The sequence below is a fragment of the Mustela erminea genome, chromosome 11 (genome assembly GCF_009829155.1).
Source record: "Mustela erminea isolate mMusErm1 chromosome 11, mMusErm1.Pri, whole genome shotgun sequence".
NCBI lineage: Eukaryota > Metazoa > Chordata > Mammalia > Carnivora > Mustelidae > Mustela > Mustela erminea.
This window is the reverse complement of record NC_045624.1, coordinates 46,092,373-46,105,180: the sequence shown is the minus strand read 5'-3', so window position 1 is coordinate 46,105,180 and position 12,808 is coordinate 46,092,373. Positions and strand designations below refer to the sequence as shown.

Genomic DNA, 12,808 nt, shown 5'->3' with positions numbered 1-12,808 from the left:
TTTTTTATATATAGTCAAACAGAATATTGTGTATCAAAACCTTAATTTATTCATAGAATAAGTGGTAAATGGTCACTTCACAAAAGTATTCTTCAAATCACTCCGGAATTTCTCTATAACACAAAATATTGTAATATGATGTGTTCCAACTTACAGATGTCAAGAATTTTTTCATGGAAACCCCCAAATAACAGTCATTGTAGTTGGCTTTGGTAATACTTCCAATGGATTTGTATGTACTAAATGGCAAGAGAATCCTATACTATTTGAAAAACAGTAGTGCAGATACATATGGCTCATTATTTGTGTACGTTCAAGGTTGGGACACATGAATTCAAGGACCATCTGCAAAAACTCTACCACACCAAGTGGCCTGTCCTTCACTCCTGGTATTTAAAATATGGTACCACTTACAAAAAAAACTCAGGCTGCGAGACTGGCGACTATCATGACTCCTCTGCCTTGGATAGAAAGTCAGAATTTGAGCCAGAAAAAAGAAATGTCCTTTTAGGGATTTTAGAGTGAAGGAAAAAGGAAAGATTAGTTGAATAGCGTCCATTTCTTATGGCTATAACAATTTTTTTAATGGCAGGAAAGACTAGATAAATAGCACAAACAAGATTAATTTTCCACTGGAGCTTGCCAAATTAGAACAATATAGTCAGATCAAGTTCATTGTAAGGAAGATGTTTTCCAGTACATGGCATATGGGAAGACATTTTCCGTCTTTCATAGTAACACAAAGAAAGAAAATGACTTGTATCACATTAATGACATAGGTTAGACTGTGCAGTTAAGTTACTCTAAGAGGTTACATTATAGCTTTTTAAGGAAAAATCAGACACTTCCCAATTCCATGTACAGCTCCTCCACTTATTAAATTCTTTCATCTATGAAGTGTAGCCATTATATTCACCAGGAAATAGTATGGGGATTAAATGAGATAATATATATATAGCATATACGGAATAGACAAACACTCAAGGCTTGCTCCTTTAACTTGTTCTGGAAGAATGTGTTTGAGATAGGCAGGTATGTGGTTAGCTACCAAAAGCATTATCTGTGGGAACAATCTTGAAACTGCTAAGCAAGCCACATCTAGGGTCCTTTCATTTCCTTCTTTTCTCATTTCTGACATTGCTGCCATTGTGTCCACTAATTTGGCAAGGTTACTTTGAATCATGACCTTCCTACTCCCACATCTGTTTTCTTCTCCCATCTAAATAATGCATTGTCTAGTCTCATCTTTTCCCATTAATGTGATTTGATATGTACCTGTTAACTCTACAAAGTGGGATTTCAAAAACTCTTCTCAGTCATTCTTAAAATGGTGATTTACATTCTGTCTCTGTAAAAAACTGGCCAACTATTCATTTCCTACAGAAGAAACAAAGTAGTAAGACTTAAATCTTGTTGGTAACCAGGGTATAACTTTATTATATCTAGCAAAATTTGACCTAAAAACTCCTTTGTAAATACCCATTAATGCTAGGGCCATTTGCTGTGTTTTGCCTTCAGAAAATGTATCCCATTTATTATAAAACAAACAAACAAACCTGTATTTGTATATGTGAATATATACATGTATATTTGTATATACATATATGTATGTGCACACATACATTTATGTAAATATAAGTATATACAAAAGGGAGGAAGAGAGAGAGAGAGAGAGAAGAACCTAGAAGGATTAATGGATTACTATCTAACAGAACTGGCAGTGAAAGTAAGGACAGGATACAGAGATAGAAGCTTTAAATTTTACTTTATCTAGTTATGTCATTTTAGATTTATAGAAAGCTCATATTACTTTATTGGGCTTTTAATTATTTAAAAAAATCTGTTGCTTTAGTGCTTAAGAAAGACATTTTAAGATTTCATTTAATTCTTTTAGGTCACTAGGGCACTTCTAAATGCAATTTTAAAAATACACTAAGGTTTTACTTTGAGAGGAGAAAGAGATATTCAGAGGAGCCTCTGATCATTACATTATTTTAATTAGAATTTTAAGAAGTCAAAGGAATTACCAATATGTACTTTGAGCCCCTAACCACCTACAAGCACCTTGTTCAATCCAGGAGGAAAATGAAACTAAAACGATGTTTTCAAGGTCTTTATCACCTAGAAGAGGTGCTCATGAACACAACCAAGAGAGAAGGGCAGCGACCTAACTTAAAATAATGATTAGAAATCCTTATAGGAGCTTTCAAGGATATGTAGCTCACTTGAGGGGGTTATAGTAAGCACTGGGAGATTTAGGCTAACTTTTAAGGACAGAAGGGAACATTAACCTCTCTCTGCTTCAGGTGAGACTCAAGCTGGTTGGCCCTCAGCTCCCTCCCCTCCCGGTCACCTTGACTGAGTAACCTGACACTCCACCCAGTTCAGCTCACCACCATCCCAGTCTGGGCTGACATGTGGGAGCTTGTAGAGGGTGTGATTAACGCCTACATCACTCCTGCCTTTTTGGATAGCAGGTTGCTCTTCTGTCCCAATGGGAACAGGACATGTCATCTTAGCCATCCCTCCCACTACAAAAGCTCTGTAACCATCCTTTAGAGTTGCTGAAAAGACTGTTCTGAATAAGGCACAGACTAGAGGTAAGGATGACAGTGAGGATAGAAGAGACCCACAGAATGATGGGAAAGGATGTGCCTGTCCCTGGCACAGGGCAGGGACAATGTGCTAGAGGGCTGTGGCCGATCTACCTTGGAGATAAAGCAAGTATAGATCCTACCTCACCCCCAATAACTATCTTCCACATTTCTTGGCTCTTCCAACCATTTCTTTCCCAAGTTCCATTAAACTTTTTAAAAACTTGGCAAAATGTTTCCAGAGCCTCTCAGGACCTATGATCCAAAAATGATACTGGCTTTATATATTCATTTAACCAGGAGTAACTAAAATAATTAAAATCACAGAATCTTATATTATTACATGTAATAATATAAAACACATAAAATATTACAATCTTACATATTACTATTGAGTATGAAGCATTCACTATGTGCTTACTAACATGCTAAGCAATACATATAAATATATTAAATATATAAATAATAAAATAACTTAATCCTCACAATGACCACTTCACAAGGTGTTACTATCCCCCTTGTTTAAAATATTTTATTCATTTATTTGAAAGAGAGAGACTGAGAGAGCATGCACATGAGCGCGGAGGGGGCAGAGGGAGAGGGAGAAGCAGACTCCCCACTGAGCATGGAGCCTGACACAGGACTGGATCCCAGGATCCTGAGATCATGACCTGAGCCGGAAGTCAGATGCTTAACCAACTGAGCCATCCAGGCGCCCCTTATTATCCGCTTTTTAAGGATGAGAAAATTGAGATCAAGAGTGGTTAAGTCTTGTCCGGAATCATATAACTAGAACATAGCAGAGAGAGAACCCAGACTCTAGAATGCCCCAAGCACCCAGACTCTACCTGCTATCCAAAGTACGAAGCGTCCCTGTTGGTATGGGCTCTGAGCCCATCCTTGGAGTTCTGTAGTTTTCTTTATAGGGCTTCTACCCACTTTCAGATAAGTTTACCAGAGAGAGATGTACAAATCCTCAGTCGAGGAAATGGTAAGGGTTTATGGGGACACAAGAGAAGATATGAAGAGCAGGGAGAGATGCCTGCGTTTTGCTGGGAAGATCCAATACTATATGGAGGTGTCAGTCTTCCCTACAGTAATCCATGGAGTCACTGGGCAGTCATCAATCTTGATGACCAAAAACGACCCTGAAGCTCATCTAGAAAGGATGTGGGACAAGCCAAGAAGTTTCATAAATGAAAACTAATGAGGAAAAACTAGCCCCAAACGGTATTAAACCATGTTGGGAAGTTTTTATAATTACAACCGTTCAAGACTGACACAAGAACAGACAGATTGACAGAGCAGACATTACTGAAATATACTCATATAATGTAGGAAATTAGCATATGATGAAAGCTGAATTTGAAAGCAAGGTGAAAGGATGTACTGAACAGTAAATGTTGTTAGGATAATTAACTATTTGGGATGGGGAAAGCAGGGGAGAAATCTGTGCAGATCACCAACTCACTCCTAATCTCCCCCCTCCAAATACTGTTACTCAGAATTTTTAATTTTTAGAACACATATTGGTAGAACCAGAGGAAGGCTGGTCTTCTTGTCGTTGTTGTCATCTTATGCACACGTGCATAAGTAAAAGTGATCTCAGTGTGTAGTGTTGTAATAAAGTAATGTAAATTCTAATAAATCTTTGTGTTTTAATATGTCATATCTTATCCCACAGAAACCACCCAGCAAGTCAGGGGACAGCTGTCATTCACCCCATTTTAAAAAGGAGACTGAGGGGCACTTGGGTGGCTCAGTCAGTAAAGTGTCTGCCTTCGGCTCAGGTCATGAACCTGGAGTCCTGGGATCGAGCCCCACGTGGGGCTCTCTGCTCAGCAGGGAGTCTGCTTCTCCCTCTCCCTCTGCGTCTGCCCCCTGATTGTGCCCTTTCGCTCTCTCTTGCAAATAAATAAATTTTTTAAAAAAATCTTTAAAAAAAAAATAAATAAAAGGAGACTGAGAAGCATCTTGATGAGTGACTGGCTCAAGGTCACACCCCCTAATTAGAGGCAGAACCAGAGCTTGGACTGTGAATGAGATGTGTTCACCTCATTTTGATGTGCTAGATATGTTTGTGAAACCAGCCATCTCAGATGTGGAAGTCACTTTCCAGTGTGACATGTAGTTGTGTCCACGCTGCCTTTCTACCACCCTGGTTCCTGTCCCACCACCACAAACCCTACCAGTCACAGTTCCACCCACTCCAAACCCTGGACCACTGCATGCTCTGCTTTTTCCACCTCAGAAGTCTCATAACTCAGCAGCCCCCAGGTACTTCATACTCATGCTCTCCAACTCCCTAGGGTCCCCGCGCACTCCCTCTTCATAATCTCCCTCCCTCTTCTATCCAAGTATCTCTCTCCTTACACACCCAGTTCTGTGCACAGTACCACACACCCCAACCAAACTCCGCTTTCTGCTAATGCAAGACAGATGCAAACCACATCGTGTAATCTTATGTCTTCTAGAAGCCACATCTAAAAAAAGAAAAACTGGTGAAACTATTGTTAATAATATAGTCTACTTGAACTGGATATATCTAAAATATTACCTCAATATATAATCAACACACAAATTATTAATGACATAAATTCTTTTTTTATACAAATTTTGAAATCTGGGGTATAGTTCACACATCTGTGTGGACTAGCCACATTTCAAGGGCTCAAGAGCCACATGTGGATAGTGACTACTGGCTATTGAATTGGACAGCACAGACCTAGGCTGTCATTCGAATGAAAATGGATTCAGTTACTGCTGGATAAAGAGATCATGTGTGACTTTTTTTTTTTTTAAGATTTTATTTATTTACTTGACAGACAGAGATCACAAGTAGGCAGAGAGGCAGGCAGAGAGAGAAAAGAAGAAGCAGGCTTCCTGCTGAGCAGAGAGCCTGACTCAGGGGCTCCATCCCAGGACCCTGAGATCATGAACTGAGCTGAAGGCAGAGGCTTTAACCCACTGAGCCACCCAGGCACCCCATGCATGACTTTTTAAAAAATAACTGAATTATTCTTCTTCAACAAACACAAATTGCTCATGTTCAAGAATTTCCAAACCTTGTGATTTTAAGTATCTTTGGCATGTCAGGGGGATTAAGTGAGTAAATCTTCACATTCAGGCTCTAAGGTAAGCTACTGCTTTTTTAAACAGCACGTGTGGCATCATCTGTCTTCCTTTGCACATAATCATCCATACCTAGCTCCCATCCACTTCTCCATTGTGAATTATCCTCCCTCTTCCCTGCAACCTGTGCAACTTCTTCTATAGATCATTGGGCTGAAGAAATGGAATGCACAGAAGAAATATTTTGTATCCTCATCACTTCCATGCAAATATTAACCCATTTACACTTTCCAATCTGGCTTTAGTAGATCTTTGGTTACTGGTATATGACTAAGAGAAATCAAATTCAAATTCTAGAAAAAGCCTCTGTATGCAGTGCTGCTTCAAAGTTATTTTAAAACAGTCTCGTTGTTCACATTTTACTTAAAATTCGACATACTCAAAAGCTATTATATATCCCACTTTGGTTTCTTTTAAAAAGAAGTTGACCCAATGATTCTCCACAAACACGAGCCACACATTTCTTAATCCAAGAATGCATGTCTCACTTTAAAGAATAGGAGTAAAATTATGTTTTTGGTGCTTAACTATATAAGCAGTCTAGTCACTGGAAAATGTGGACATAAGGTGCACACAACTTAAGAAGTTAAATGGTTTTGGGATGCCTGGGTGGTTCAGTGGGTTAAGCATCTGTCTTCAGCTCAGGTCATGACCCCAGCAGGATAGAGCCCTACATCAGGCACCTTGCTCAGTGGGGGCCTCCATCTCCCTCTCCCTCTGCTGTTCCCCCTGTTTGTGCACATGCTCGCTCGCTCTCAAATAAATTAAAATTTTTTTTAAAGTTAAATGGTTTTGAATTTGGAAACTAAGATGTAGTCACTCACTTTAAATATCCATTGATTTTTATATTCATGTTACAGTTTGCTTTCGAATTGCTCTGCTTGCCATCATAGTAATGACAGGTCCGTCCCTTTTTCCCTAGGCTGTGAAATGTGGCATGTAGAACCCTGACCTGGGCAGTTACGAGACCTGGATTTTGATCCTCACTGCCAGTTGCCAGCCAGCTATATGACCTTGGGTGCAGCCCAGTCACCCTGCTGGCTTCAGCCTCCAGGGCTGTAAAAAGGCGGTTGACAGCAGAGTGCTTCCAGATCGCCATTCCTGACGGAAGCACTAATCTTCCTCTATTCCCATTATCCCTGAAACACTTGCCTCCTCATGCATCCCATTCTTCCTAAATGAGAAGATGGCTGGCAGCACAGCAGTGAAACCACAAGGAAAAACTGTTTTAAAAAAAAATCCTAAAATGAGTCACCTTTCAAGAATTTATCATTCTCTGATGCCTGGGTGCTTGATCATGGAGCTGTATCAGGTCTTTCATTGAACTTGCTCTAAATACCTGGTAATTGTTATGTATCGTTCTTGGGTGATGTTTACACTAGACACTCAACCCTTTTAAGATCCACTCGTAGGTATAAAATAAACAGAAGTGAGTTATGCATCAAACAGACATAAGCAGCCACATAAATTGTCCATAGTTGAGCCTGGAGAAAAATTAGCTCAAAATCACAGAGAATTCTAATTAGGTCTTTGCACCAGCTTTCAATAAGTTAGAGAAGATAATTACAGCTCCCCAAACTTCCCACTTCACCTCCCCATGACCCTGCTGCCCCCTTAAAATCTAGCCTGCTGCAAGAATCACTCCCTACCCCTTCGGACCAGCTGCAGCAACACCCAGAAGAGCCTTCCCCGCAGCCTATATCATCACCAAGGCTTAAGTCGGGGCAGCTGATGTGAGCTGTGGTCTCAACGGCTTCCGCCTGGCCCGACTTTTTCATGCTGCCATTTTGAATTAACATAGATTTCCTCTGCAACCCATGGCATCTTCTGGTCAGGCTGGGAACACAGTTGCACACACCCACACACACACAGCTGGGGAAGCTGGACACAAGTCTAATTCAAGACCAAATTGCAAGTCAGAATTAAACAGCAAATCCAGAAAGCCCATATGGAAAACCCTACCAAGTCAGTTTTGAGTCAGTGAATAACAGTTTCCTTAGATGCACTTGGGTTTAATGGACATTTTAAACCCCTAAATCCGAGTGCTCGTCAATTCTCTAAAAGTTGAAGCGTTCCCCCTGTTTTGCAGACCCCACCAGTCTCAGACCTCAGCAATGATGTCGCCAAATAATCAGCGCCCAGACCAACAAGCGAACCGAGGGCTGACCAGCTATTTCATAGCAGAAATGCTACCCTAAGTGTCCTGGCGCCACGGCGTACCTGTCCTGACACCCCACCCCCAACTCCAAAGAACCGCCAGGAGTGTGGCTGGGAGCGGGGGATGTCGTGTCAAGTCCTGCAGCCCGCTCAGACGACAGTAACAGCCGTTAAGGGGAGGGCAGTCCCCTGGACACGATTAGCGATCGCAAACCGGATGGACGTGGGCGCAGAGCCAGGTCAAGGACAGCGGGCCCCACCAGGCAGCCATGTTCGCGCTACCCGGGTAGCAGGTGCGCTACCTCCCGGGAAGGTGCCAGGCCCACTCCGCCACCAACGCTGCCACCATCGAGCGAGCTGAGAACCCCGGGAACAGCCCAAGAGGTGGAGGGGTGGGGGTTCACAGGCACACACCCCAGCGGAGCAGCAACTTGGCTGCCAGTTAATGGAAACACAGAAAAAGCACCCGGAGGTCAGAGCAAAGGATGGGGTTGGGGTGTAGAGCGGGGAGACAGGGTCAAACCCGGCGGCAGTGCCCGCGCCTGGGGTGGGGCGTCCCTGTCCTGCGCCCCCTCAACCTACTAGCCCGAGTCATCCGCACCCGGCCCGAGGCCACATCCCCATCCCCCCATCCCCCCAGAGTCCCCAGCTTGCCTGCCACCACCCGCCGGGTTTCAGCCCGGGCTCTGGCTACCCGAGAGTTCGAAGGGACAGGGGCCGGCAGCGAGGCACAGGGGACGACGATGGCGGACGCGGCTGAAACGCTCGAGGAGAAGCTGCGGCGGACGCCCCGCGCTCCCAGCCGTGCCCGCCGCGGCTCACCTGCCGGGCGGCGGGCTCCGGGCTCGGCTCTGCGGTGCTGATGCTGCGGCCGCCGAGGGTGCGGGTGCTGCCGCGGCGGCGATTACTGCGGCGACATCGGCGGCTGTAGCTGCAGTGGCGGAGGCGGCCGTCGGGCGCTTCCCCCTGCACAGACTCTGGGCGCTCGGGCCCGCCGCCCCCTGCGCACAGCTGGCCCGGATCACGTGACCGCGGGGCCCACCCCCGCCTCCCCAACCCGGGCTCCCGGGCCGCGCCGCACCCGCCGCGTCTGGGCGCCGGGGCTGCAGCGCCGCGCTCGGGCGGTAGGGGAGGGTGCCTGGGAGCAGGGAAGCGGCTGCGAGAGCAGCTGTCGCCGCAGAAAGTGGATAGCTCTTGGCTCGATTTCAAGTTCTTGGTCATGGCCGGGATTTCTGCTCTCTCGAAAGCGAGAACTCGGGCTGTACGGAGCCAGGCCGCACTCCCGCCGCGCGCACTCCCGAACTCCGCAGTGGGGTTGCTACGTGCGGCCTCAGTGCCTAAGCAAAATGTCCCCGCGGGAAAAACGTGTCCTGTACGTCATGGACTCCCAGGTCCAAGCCGACTCCCTGGTTTTAAAGGTGCTGTCCTGCACCATGTTGCTAAGAGGGACCCTATGCTGGATATTTAGACATTGAAGCCAAAAGAGGTTAAGAACTTCGCCCAAGATTACACAGCAAATAGCAAAGCCAAGATTCCATACCTTGGGTTAATAAATACGCAGACAGGTGACAGGTGTGTTGATGCTGGCATCAAGGTCATTGATCAGGACATGACCATCTGTTACCAGATCACAGATTCTACCTCTAACAAACTGAGGAGAAAAGCCCAACTCAAAGGATATGAAGAGGTAGTTCACAAGAAAAGAAACTCAGTATCACTCAGGCACATGAAAAGATATTCCGGTTCACTTAGCTGTTAATCAAATATACAAGGTAGCATTTTCCATCTATCAGATTAGCAAAAGTAAAAAATTTTATAGCCTCCACAGGGGACAATTTTGCATTATGTCCCCAAATAACAAATACATATATAATCTTTGATCCACGGATTCCACTTCTGTAATTTATCCTATGTATATACTGATAGAGGTGTGAAGTGATGTGAGTACAAGGTCATCCATTGATACATTATTTGTGCTAATGAAGACTGGAAGCCAATGTCCATCAATAAAGGACCATTAAAGAGTGCCTAGGTGGCTCAGTCGTTAAGCATCTGCCTCTGGCTCAGGTCATGATCCCAGCGCCCTGGGATAGAGCCCCATATCCTGCTTGTCAAGGATCCTGCTTCTCCCTCTCCAGCTTCCCTGTACTTGTGTTCCCTCTCTTGCTCTCTCTCTCTGTCATAAATAAATAAAAATCTTTAAAAGCATAAAAAAGTAATAATAAAAAATAAAGAACCGTTAAATATATTGCTACATATCATTACAATGGAATGTTATTCACTTATAAAAATTTTAAAATGGGGAAGCTCTATCTCTGTGTACTGATATGAAAGATTCCCAACCCATACTAAGGGAGGTGAGGGGACAGAATCCTGTGTGTGTTACCATTTGTGGAGAAAAAAATAAGACCATACTCATATTTGCAAATGCATGGCATATCAGAGAAGAAACTGTAATAATAGATGGCACCAGGAAGGAGAATTGGGTGACAGAATTCAGGGGAGGGAAGGAGACTTTTCTTTCATGTCTTTTGAATGTTACCCCTGTGCTTGTGGTTTGCCACATGAGTGAATGGACAGTGGGAGAAGACTGAGGGGATCAGTGGAATACTGCAGGATGGAACAGTGGTCAGACACTCTTCAAGCACAAAGGGACCATATTGTGCAAATAGGCCAACCATGGAAACCGTCCTTTTACTTTGAACCTATTTCTCCCTTTATGTTAGTGTAGGTCTTTGGTTTTCGGTTTTGTTTTGGTTTTGTTTTTGTTTTGACACCGAGAGAGAGATCACAAGTAGGCAGAGAGAGAGGGAGAAGCAGGCTCCCCACTGAGCAGGGAGCCCGATGCAGGGGCTCGATCCCAGGACCCTGAGATCATGACCTGAGCCAAAGGCAGAGGATTAACCCACTGAGCCACCCAGGTGCCTGTTGTCTTTTTTTTTAAAGGCCAAATATAATTGGATCCTGCTTTTCATTCAGACACTCTTTGTGTTTTAGTTAGAGTGTTTAGAGTAGCAGCTCTTAACATTTGGCAATGTCTGGAGATAGTTTTGGTTGTCAAAATGGCAGAGGTAGGGGAGGTCTCTCCCGGTACCTAGTGCACGGAGGTGAGAAACGCTATTAACACCCTAGGACACAAAGCCCAGCCTCCCACACCAAGAGTTATCTGGCCCTAAATGTCAATAGTCCTGACATTGAGAAACTCTGGTTCAAACCATTGATTTTTAATGGAAATATCAACATGGTGGGTTATAAATATAACATCTTGATGCTTCCATTTGTTCCATCCGTTCTTTACTTCTCTGTCTCTTTTTCACTTTTTATTTGCCTTCTTTTGAAGACTTGAGGGTTTTTTTAGTACTCCATTTTATATCCATTGTAGATTTATTAATCATACTGTGAATTTTACTTTGGATAACTGTAGGATTTACAATATGCATCTTAAACCTTGCACTATCTACCTTCAAATAATATAATTTCAGGTATAGGGGTGCGTGGGTGGCTCAGTGGGTTAAAGCCTCTACCTTCAGCTCAGGTCATGATCCCAGGGTCCTGGAATCGAGCCCCGCATCAGACTCTCTGCTCAGCAGGGAGCCTGCTTCCTCCTCTCTCTCTCTCTCTGCCTGCCTCTGCCTACTTGTGATCTCTCTCTGTCAAATAAATAAATAAAATCTTATAAAAAAAAAAAAAAAGGATGAGCTTGACCCGTTTAAGTCTTGTTTATAAACTATTTAGGACAGGTCTAGGGTAGCTTTAACTCTAGGACTACTTCAGCCCTTCAACCAAGGTATGACTCACACGGGGGCTCTAATAAATGTTCCATGGGATCCATAACGTGATCCCAGCTGGTAGAAACGTGAACAAGTCCCAGTTTTGTGTGAGATCTGAAGGTTGTGGAGGCCCAGTTCCCAATGGTTATTCTTTCCTCAACCTTGTGGAGATCCCTCTGCTGCAAGCAGAGACTGGTATTCAATCAATGACTAAAATGAAGATTTCTGAATTTCTTTTCCAGCTAGTTTTCTACAGAACCCTACCCTACAAACTCTAACTGCATTGACCTTCCTGAACTCTGATCTCCGTTTCCTCAGCCCCACAAGACAACTGGGCTCTGTTTTGTTTCCCTTCTCTTTGCTGTGCATGGTTCAGGAATTGCCTCCAAGCAGAAAGCTGAGGTAATTGTAGGACTCATCTCATTTGTTTCCTTTCTCTTGAGAAACAGTCCTGTTATGCCTGCTGTCCAGTGTCTGACCCAAGTTGTCTCGTGTGCTTCGTTCCAGGTTTCTAGTTGCTTACAATAGGACAGCAAGTCTCATAGCAATTTTCCCTCATGGGCAGCTTTGGAAGTCCAGGAACACTGATCTTACCACCTGTAAGGAACCAAATGTACTGATATAGAATCAACTAGGCCCATTATTTTATAAACTATAAATGCATAGTTTACTTATAGAAGTTCTTCAACATGCCTAATTTAACAAGAGTCATTTATGGAACACCCGTACCAGGAACTGCATTTTTGCTACAAAGATGTAAAAGGTATGTCATAGGCTCTCCTCTCAGAAGACAGAGGCAAGCGAGGAAATTAATTAAGTATAAAGGTAATATATGCATATATGCTATGCTCCTGTCAGAGTGACCTAAGTGTTCTGCACAGATAAATCTGTTGATCTAGCGTACTGGGAACTGTGAACAAATGTGAAAGATGATCATAAATGAGGGTTATCCAAACAGAGACCATTAAAAAAAAAAATTATTGGGACGCCTGGGTGGCTCAGTGGGTTAAAGCCTCTGCCTTCGGCTCAGGTCATGATCCCAGGGTCCTGGGATCGAGCCCCGCATCGGGCTGTCTGCTCCGCGGAGAGCCTGCTTCCTCTTCTCTCTCTCTCTCTGTCTGCCTCTCTGCCTACTTGTGATCTCTGTCTGTCAAA

The 12,808-nt window shown here is 43.9% G+C and overlaps 1 protein-coding gene across 3 annotated transcripts in view; it reads right to left on the bottom strand.

Moving 5' to 3' along the window:
• The window catches only part of SCRN1 (secernin 1), a 61,566-nt gene extending 52,758 nt beyond the window's left edge, over positions 1–8,808 (bottom strand). For 2 of the 3 annotated variants that reach the window (XM_032304771.1, XM_032304773.1), the window contains exon 1: positions 8,706–8,808. The gene's annotated coding sequence lies outside the window, so the exon portion shown is untranslated. Of the gene's footprint in view, positions 1–8,537; positions 8,678–8,705 lie in introns of those variants that run through there. The other variant, XM_032304772.1, reaches the window with a different exon arrangement.
• Between the last annotated feature and the right edge of the window lie 4,000 nt (positions 8,809–12,808).